General features: G+C 46.8%; 1 long non-coding RNA gene across 1 annotated transcript; it reads right to left on the reverse strand.

Annotated features, from left to right (window-relative positions):
- Positions 1 to 4,490: 4,490 nt before the first annotated feature.
- Positions 4,491 to 5,963, reverse strand: LOC130682637 (uncharacterized). The gene is made up of 3 exons (XR_008995946.1): positions 5,688 to 5,963; positions 4,678 to 4,794; positions 4,491 to 4,542 (listed from the first exon to the last, which is right to left on the reverse strand). It is a non-coding gene; the product is annotated as an uncharacterized LOC130682637 (long non-coding RNA).
- Positions 5,964 to 9,788: the final 3,825 nt, after the last annotated feature.

The following is a 9,788-nucleotide window of genomic DNA, read 5'->3' on the forward strand; positions in this document are numbered from 1 at the left end:
ATCAGATCACACAGGGTATCGTGAAGAGTCACACAGGGAGGTGCTCACACCTGGGAACAATCAGAAGTCAGGGGAAAGGAGGAAGAGGGGAGGGAAGCAGATGCCAGGGAGAGCCCAACTCAGCGACGGCGGGGACCTCACAACCTCACGGCCGCACCCATGAAATGCTTTTCATGCGTGTCAGCCTTCAGGGAAGGCCAGACTTTCAAGCCTCCACCCCTCTCCAGCACACATTCCTTTCTGGTCTGGACTTTGATGCATTCAAAGAGAATTCAAACCATCTTTTCATTGCATAATTTAGTCTGTAGCTCCAGCCCTGACAGAGAGGGCAGGAAATCAGCCTGGTCATTCCCCCTTCCACAAGCTGGAGCATTTCAGGGCCCTGGAAAAGGACACGGAAACAGGAGTCAGGAGACATGGTCTCTGTTCTGCCTCAGCCTGGATCTCACTGTTCACCTTTGCATCTGGATTCTGATTTACATGTTCACAGAGACCCGGTCACATCATGGTTTGGAGCACTGGCTTGGCTTCGGACCCTCTGGGTGTACATAGTCCTCAGCTTCCTCCAACTACACAACTTTGATCCTATTACGGAGCCTCACTCAGCTCCCCTGCCTTCAGGTTGGGGATCATTACAGCATCGAGTTGGTGGGGGGCAGTGGGTGTGTGAGGCTAACAGTACAGAGCACATGAAAAGCTCTCAGCAAATCTTTGCTAGATTAGCTGACCGTTCATTGGCTCTTTCAGTAACTGTATAACATAAAGCAGAAATAATTCTTAGCCCATTTTATAGACAATGAGCTCAGGACAACATAAAGTCAAGTCTCTTGCCTAAAGTCACATGGCAAAGCCAGTTCTCAAACTCATGTCTTGGGAGCTCCAGCCCAAGACCCGCCACTGCCAACACTGGAACTTGGCGTAGTTGCCGTGGGTGGGTCACTGCAGCCTCGTGGGCTTCAGTCTATCCAAGGGGCGGAGGGGATATATTATCTCTGGGTTGTCTTCCTGATCTGACCGTAAACCTAGAAGCAAATCTGGGGGCTGTCATTCAGGGAAATTCCTGGTTTGCCTGGCAGGCGGCATGGATGGGGTTGTGTCCAGCCTTCTACAGACCCCTTTTTTCCCAGGCAAGGTCTTTTTCCACGGTCAGCCCCGGCTCTGTGCTCCAAAAGTTCCCTTGTCACATAAAAGTTTCCTTCTGACACTGTTTCCCTTTACAAAGAAAGTAAATCATAACTTTTCACTTAAGCATTTCTGCTTCTAGTCAGACCTGCTTTAGCCTGAAGTTGAAAAAGAGTGTATTTGGTTGGATCACATTTCAACTCAGTCTAATAGATATTTGCTTAAGGGGAAAAAAGGTTGAAGAAAAAAGGGAAATGTCAAAACGGAATAATAAAATGGTCTATAAACAGAAGCAGGTTTTCTGCGATACGTTACCCGATAAACCCGATAATAGTTCCCAAATGCACTGTCCTGGTTTGATGCCAGGCTGGCCAGCAGGGGGTTCTGGGTTATTTTTAATTTTACTGTAGCCAAACCATGACCTCATCCCGAAGGAATTCTCTCCCACCAAAGAGCTGTATCGAGTTATTTGTCGGCTGAAATTCATTTGAATGTGGATTCATAGGAAACATGTGTGGCCACAGAAGCAGCAAAGAGGGAAATCTGGGAAAAATGAGATTTTCAAGGAAACCCTTCCCTCTGTTTTAATGAAATGAGCTGGTCCTGGTGGGGCCTCAGGTCTTTGAGAGTGTAGGCCCTGGGCCTGCTGTTCTCTGTGACCGCCCTGTGCCCTCAGCAGCCTCAGAACAGACCTCCCCACCTGCCCCTGTAGTAAAGGTAGCCATCACCCACCAGGGACAGGTCCTGGCACAACCACCTTGTGGGATGGACTCAGATGTTTGAGTGCAGGAGCCTTGGCCAATGCCCACATGACTTAAAGCCAGTGCATAACAATAACCATGAATAATAATAATTCTCAAATAACAATAGTCAGACACCTACTGTGGGCATTTTGCTAAGTGCTTTGCACCCAGTACCTCTCATCCTCACAACAAATGTAGGAGGTATGATTATTCCCCATTACACAGGTTAAAAAAAAAAAACCCTGAGGCTTAGAGAGGTTTACTCCCTAAGAATGACCGATTATTTAGTGGCTAATAAGATCTCAAGCTTCCACTCTACTCACAATGCTTCTACCTACAGAAATCTTCAAAACATTTGAAGAAATGCAAGATGCCTTCAGACTGGAAGGTCAGGGAAGGCTTCATGTAGGAGGTGGTACTTGAGCTAAGTGTGAACTACAAGTAGCATTTGGACCAAGAGAGCCACAGGCCAGACAGAACACTCAGAAAGAAATAGGAGGCATCAGGGAAATGTGAACAGAATCCCAGAAAGAGGGAAGAATTTGGTTTGATGACTCCCGAAGCAAAAGAGTGGGGGATGTCTCATGAGCTTGCACCATGGAGAACATCTGATTTTCAGGTGACTGGACAAGCCTCACCTGGAAGGAGATGAACAGTTATTGACAAGTTTCAAAAATTAATCGTCATGAGCAATCATCTGGAAGAGGGTGGCATGGGAAACTCCGAGAGGGAGATCTGCAGAGGGTGCAGAGCTCATGAGGTGGGCAAAAAGGAACCAAAGAATAATCTAGAGGATTTAGGATGGTTAGGTGGGGGGAAAGGAGAGGAGCAATCCTGGATGAGTGACTGGAGGGTAGGGGTGGTGGGGATCATTCACAGGAATAGGTGTCAGTTTTTCCAGACAAAAGGAGTGAATCTTGCTTTTGAACCTATTTGGCCTGAATTATGTTACTTCTGTTACCCTGGCTCCCACATGGATGGACTCAGTCATGCTCCTTTCTGTTTCTCCCAGGCTCCCGGCACAAGCCTCAGCAGGTAGGATATACTCAGGGAAAAGCACTGAACTGAGAGATCAGTACAATCGTCCTGTGGATGAACAGATTTGACCCACCAATAGAGTGGGTCTGACCACACTCAGTAACTGGGTTGTGCAGGCAGTACAAGCACCATGTCTGCACCCAAAGCCAGGGTCTAAACCCAGATGGAACCAGAAGAGCAGCTCTCTGAGCCTGTTTCATGGCAGCATTTGCAGTGGGAGGAGATCTGGCATCAGCACAAGACCCTGCCTTTTGCCATCCCTGTCCCGAGATGGACCCATGCTACCAATAAGCCACTGTGGCAAAAGAGTCCAAAGGACCCAGAAGAACAGCCTGCTCGGAGCAGGTGGGAGGCAGAATGGGCTGCTCTGGTTTTCCATCTTGCTCTTTCCTGCGCAAAGCAACCTTGTGGAAAATTGACTTCCCTCTTGCCCTCTCAGAAATAGAGATTCTGATACTGAAGAGAATGGTTTCCTGTAAGCACAGAGAGCGGTAGTCTGTGTGTCTGGGCGGACAATAATTTCTTCTCCTGTCTTCTAAACGATCACCTTAAATAGGACACGTATCACGGCAGGCTTGGGAAACAGAGGATGAAGTGCTCCGTAAAATCCCAGCTGGACAGAGGCTTCTCCCTCCAGGTGTTTCTCCTGCCCGTGTTCATGACCTTCGTGTCCTCCCTTCTCCAGGGCAGCGTTCACCCATGCAACCTGTGCAAGAACATGGCCTTTTAGGAGCAAACCTGTCTGGGGGCAGGGGGAGGTCTCTGTTTCTAGGAGGCTTAATTTCTGAGAAAGGATGCTCCATTTTGAACTGGGGGGGGTGGTGTCTCTATTTTTGAGAAGACATGATCATAAGCCACATGATGACATTTTCAAACATTAACTAGGCAGAGAAAGTAGGGCAATGAGTCTCTGTGCTCCCACCACTCAAGTTCAACAATCACCCCCGTTTTCCCATCCTCGCTTCATCCATAGCTCTCATATACTTGCACCTGATATGGTTCTCCCCAGTTCACAATGTATTGCCAAGCAATATACTACAGCAGCGGCTCGGCCGAACCCCAGGGCCTCTGCTGCTCCTGGATCGTGAAGTCTTGACAGCAGGTGCAGTGTTTACCTTTGTGCTCAGGACTTGCACAGGACCTCATGTGCGTTTGGCACTCAGAGAATGGCCTCATGACCTCTCACTGGTTGTGTGATTCTGGAAACATCCTTTGACCTCTCCAGCCCCATATTTCTCATCTGAAAAGTAGGAGCAAGACAATTGGTCTGACAAAGTGGTGACAAGTATCAAATCAGGTGATATATGCTGGGACCAGTAAACTCAGCAGTGCCTCTCCCCTCTTCCTGCTCGGTCCCTCCTCTGCTGTGGGAGCCCAGCCTTCCTAAGATGTAGAAATTAAAACGCGCGGATAAGAAGGAAAAGAAAAGGAAGGCAGCATAAAGGTAAATGAGGAATGAGTAAACAGGAGGCAAGAGAAGGGAAAAATAAAGAGCAATATGGACTAATAGATGGGGAGGGAGAGATGAGGAGGGAGGAGAGAGGGCCCCCCTCAGCACCCCAAGACCCATCTTCATGACATATCTACTGTGGCCAAATGATACACGTCAGAGCATGTCCTCTGTCCCCCATGTCTCCTGCTGAAAGAAAGCCGAAAGGTGTGGTACTCTCTGCCCTCAGGCATACTCCTCTTCTCCCCCACCCCCATCGCAGCCCTCCAGGGGCCTTGCAGCCCTTCTCCATGCCCCATGGCCCCTTCAGGACTTGCTCCTTACAGGGGGTAGGAAGAGGTGCAGTGGAGAGGTCACCACACCGGGCTGTGAAGGCTGGTGAGCTCCGAGGAGCCCAGGGACAAGGGCGTGCATCCCCTTCCATCCGGTCCGTGTAAGATCCTGGGTAATAGGCCAGGAGGACACGGAGGGATAGACGCTATGGCCGGGCTTAGCCTGGCGGGACGCAGCCGCAGACAGATGCAAGAGGCTAAGGTTCTCACAGTCCCAGACTTCCCCAGGAGGGTAGGGGCAGTTACGCTGTGTCTTAAGTGGGGAGTAAATGTTTACCCAGTAAAGAGAGCTGTGGAAAGATCTACTTTCAGAAACTTAAAACTCCTATATTTGATTAGCACATGGGTTAAACTGTACTTTTAAACATGGAGAAGTTTTTTTTAATCACATGCACAAACCTCCATTTACTGATAAAGATAGGAAAGCCCCTTTACCATGGACCTCAAAATCTTTCCTCACCCTCTGCTCCAGCCTTGGACAACCCAGGGGTGATCCCCTCAGTGCACAGATTGAACGACTGAGCTTCAGGCTAAGTCCCATTGCCTTGACAGGTAAAATTTCCAAAGTTCCAGTTCACTGATGGTCTATGATTTGGCTGTTGGGGACACCCCCCCCCCTCCACCCCACTCCAAGTAGTCCCGGGAGCTGGAGCTGGAACTTTCATGTGGCACCTCTTATTTTTGTTTTAAGTTTTTATTAAGGTATGATTGATATACACTCTTACGAAGGTTTCACATGAAAAAACAATGGGGTTACTACATTTACCCATATTATCAAGTCCCCACCCATACCCCAGTGCAGTCATTGTCCATCAGTGCAGCAAGTTCATGTGGCACCTTTTTTACCTTGGATAAAATTAACTGTGATCTCGTCACCCATTTCTCTAGCTTGCCAGTCCCTCCATGGTGGGAATCATTCATCTCTACATCCCCTGCCAGCAGCACCGAGTCTAGCAAAAAGTTGGTGTAAACAAATGTTTGTTGAATTTAAAGCAACTGAACCTTAACCCAAGGATGAAGAGGGAAATCGCAATGGTCTCCGGACGGTCTGTGTTCCCCTGGCAAACACTCTCATGTGAAGAACACCCAGCTCTGTGGTCTGGCTTTTGCATATTCCATCCAGATGTTTGGCTTCAGGTAGAAGCAGACTAGGAAATCCTTAATGAACAGACTAGTGTTACTTCACATGTCGAGCCTCCAGACCGTGCTGTTGTCTCCTGTGCTGAGACTGCAGGGAATTCAACCTTCTTAGATAGGCTGCACAGTCAAGTGCCCTGGACTGAGATTCACAAGGAGAGAGAGCAGACCCAGCACACACCCCTGCTCAGAAGTATACTGACTGTGTCAGTGGGTGAGCAAGGAGCCTGGTGGCTGGAGGAGGTGAGCATGAGGACAGGCAGCCAGAGAGCTGAGAGCTGGTCTGGGCAGGGAAGATCCATTCGCCTACAGGTCAGAGTAAGGATTCTGGTGAAATGGTGAGTCACTGTAGAGTTTTGAGCAGAGCAAGGGCATATGATAAACTGCATTTTAAAAAGAACACTCTGATTTCTTTGTTAAAACAAACCGTGAGAGGGGCAAGGGAAGGAAGGGAAGTGGGAGGACGATTTGGAAGGCTGTTGCCAAGCCCCAGAGAAGAGGTGGTGGCAGCCTGGGCGGGTGGGCATGCTGGGAGTGCTGAGAAATTGTCAGGACCTGGATGTGTTTTGGTTCTGCTTCTCCGTTGTCAGTCCTCGGACCCTGGGCAGCCTCCTGCTCCAGAATGCTGCCATATGCCTGAAACTGCACAGTAGGCCAGCAACATTTTTATGCTCAGTGAATGAATGAATAAACAAACAGATGCACCAGATCTGGTGGATTAGATGCTGTTTCTGAAAGACATGCTCCCAGATATCTCACTTTGGCCTTAACTTATCACTTTGAGGGACACAGAAGCTAAAAGAACAGAAACTGTGAATTATGCCCCTAGCTGTCGTTTGAACAAGACCTGTTTGGGAAGAAAAAAAAAAAAAAGAACTGCTTGATTTCATTTGTTTGGTAAGAGAAATCACCAGAGGGAATAAAAGTGGGAATTTCAATCCTCCTGAATGGGATTTAAGAAGGAGGCTAGTACCTGTGAGGAATGCGGACGGCCCTAGGGATCAGGAAGCCCGGCTGATTGGCACAGGAACCTCCAGAGGGCGGCCGCGATGTGGCTGGACTCCATCTGGAGGGAAGGCGCAGAGAGGGGGTTCTCACAGGTAGGTGGGGTTAATGACAGATCTCAGGAAAGCCCACCCCCGGTTCGCTCGGCCCAGCCTGTTCTCTGGGCTTCCCATGGTCTGGTGCAGCGTGAAGCTCTCTCTCTCCACCTCACACTGTGGCCTCCAGGGAGTGAGGACACTTTATCTGGCACAGAGCACAGAGTGACTCCATCCACTCTCTATGTCAAACCTTGCAGCCCCTTGGTGAAGCAGAAGTGATTATTTTCATTTAAGAAAAGAAAGAGGCCCAGAGTTGGGAAATGTTCTATGCAGGATCATGCAGCAAGTTAAAGAGACCCAGCCTGCCTGGCCCATCTGAGCCTCCTCTCTTCAAAATTATGTGGACCTCCCAGCAGGGCTGGCAGACCCATCTCATTGAGGGGTTCATGAGGGGACATGGATGGTTGGGTGTGAGGATGACATAATAGGGGATCCAAGTCTGAATCCCTCAGCCACTGGGGTACCAGTGCCAACCATCATTCATTGCCACACAGCCCTGTAGAAAGCAGGTGGCATATTTTTTTGCCTGCCTCTCTTTCTGAAGAATATGAGTTACATCCATTTTAAGAAACCATTTTGATGATTAGAAAACTTCTAGAAAAATGGCTCTTAACCTTGGCTATAAAATGAAAACCCCTTGGGCAACTTGAAATAAAAAACTGATACCCAGGTTTATCCCCAGAGTTTCTCATTTAATTGGGGCATTATGATGAAGAAACATTACTCTAGAAAGTCCCCTCTTAGCGTCTAAATACCGTGTTGTCTGAGAAAGAGTTAAGATAAGTGAAACTCTTAATTATGCATATACTCATTAATATGTAAGCTGTTATAAATCATGCCATTTTAGCATCTAAAAATGTAACCATTTTTCCACTAGTTTGGATTCTTTCAGTAGCATGAATTTCCAGGAACAGAACTGGCTGATTGAATTAGAATCTGCTGATCGAAAAATAAAACTAATTTTAAAGCTCTTGGTACAGGCTGATAACACATCCTCTAAAAGTTGGGTACTGATTTGTGTTCCCTTACTTTTTATAGAAATGCCTACCTCCTATATCAAATCATTATATTGTACACCGAAAACTAATACAATGTTATATTGTCAATTATATCTCAAGAAAAAAAGAAATGCCTGTGCCCATCTTCCAAATCGCCAGAGCTTTCCAATCACGAAATGAGCCTCTTCAGGTAGCAGTAAGCCGCTCAGCATCGGAGGTGTTCGAGTGTATCTGAGGAGCACTTTGCAGAGTGTGAACTGACATGCAGCCACTCCCTGAGTTTGAGGAGAAAGTACAAGATGCAGAAAGCATCCCTGATATATCCTGCCCACCATCCTGCGAGAACCTGGGGCCACAGGACCCCTTGCGATCCATTGGTGGACAGATATAGGAAGGCAGGCAGGTTTACAGTGTAAAATGCCCACAAACAGCTGACACCTGACATTGCTGAGGAAACAAAGCTGGAGTCAGGGCACGTGAGAATGACAAGGGTCACCTTGGCAAGGGTAATAAAATAGGATGATCTCAAGCTTTCCGAAGTACTTCTCTAGCCTGACATTGTCTCTCAGAAAGGAGGTTCATCCTGTATTTCACACGGTTTTATAGTTGGCTGTGAATGACAGACATTTAGAGGGGGGTAACCAACAACCTGAAATAATTCTAAAATGAGATGTCAATCTCTCCAAAACAGGCAGTGCTGGATAGTGGGAAGGGCAAAGCATACGGAGTCAGACAGACCTGGGTCTGAACGAGGCTCTTCCAAAGAGACCCTGTGGACTGTCTACAAGCTGTGTGACTTCTCTCAGCCTCAGTAAAGTGATGATCATAATGTCTTTCTCTCTGCGTTGTTGAGACAACTAAAATGCTAATTTGTATGCAAAACACCTCGTATAGGACCTGGCACATAGTTTACAGTCAATAAGAGGTATCCATTATTACATTACTAATTAGAACATACTTATATCCTCCACTTAACACAGAGGTAATTAAATGGTGAGCATGGATGGTGATCGTGATAATTATAATAACAATTATAAGAGCAACCGCTTATTAAGGACCGATGTGCTAGACATTGCATAAGTATAACCCCTTATGTTTACCTGGCACTTTATAATCGTCTAAGCAGCTTTACCTTCGTCAAAAACCAAGAAAAACTAAACAAAGTTTATAGACTATGTATTATAAACATAAAATAGAGTATGTATTGTAAGTGAAGAATCAAGAGGTTCTAATTATTTTTCTAAGACCATAGACAAAGTAAAATGTTGATTTTAATAAGATTAAGTAAATTAAATCCCACTCTAGGTCCTATAATTCAAAGTTTTCTTGCAGCAAATGCTCCTCCTGATGTATTCCATCCCCTTATATATCAGCACTTTAAACAGTTAAGATCATTTGAATTTTTTTAAACAAGGTTCACCTATTCTGGCTTTAATTCCATCTTTCCAATTTTTAGAATAAGATCTGGTGTTGAAGACATTGCTGGAGCTCTCAGTGTGAGTGTGTCTGGTTTTGGGGGTCTTCCCCCTATGCTCCAGGAAGTTTCATTATTGACTCCAGACTCCAGCAAATCCCTAGGGCCCAGGCATTTTACATGTCTGTGGTAGGGAGACAAAGAGCCCGCTTCCCAGGCCAGGCTCTGTTTACACTTCCTTGATCAGGGATAATGATGTGTTTACAAGAGACATTCTGTCTTCATTCAACTCACTTCTGGACAATCAATAGAGAGACTAAGATGACAGGGCAAATGTGTATTTGAAGTTCACACATCCTGACTTGCTCAAAAGGGACCAAGGCTCAGCCAAGACTTTCTCATTCGGAGACCTATAGGACCGAGACATCAGATGTTCTACTTGAACTAAGGA

This window comes from Manis pentadactyla, chromosome 2 (assembly GCF_030020395.1).
Source record: "Manis pentadactyla isolate mManPen7 chromosome 2, mManPen7.hap1, whole genome shotgun sequence".
In the NCBI taxonomy this organism is placed as follows: domain Eukaryota; kingdom Metazoa; phylum Chordata; class Mammalia; order Pholidota; family Manidae; genus Manis; species Manis pentadactyla.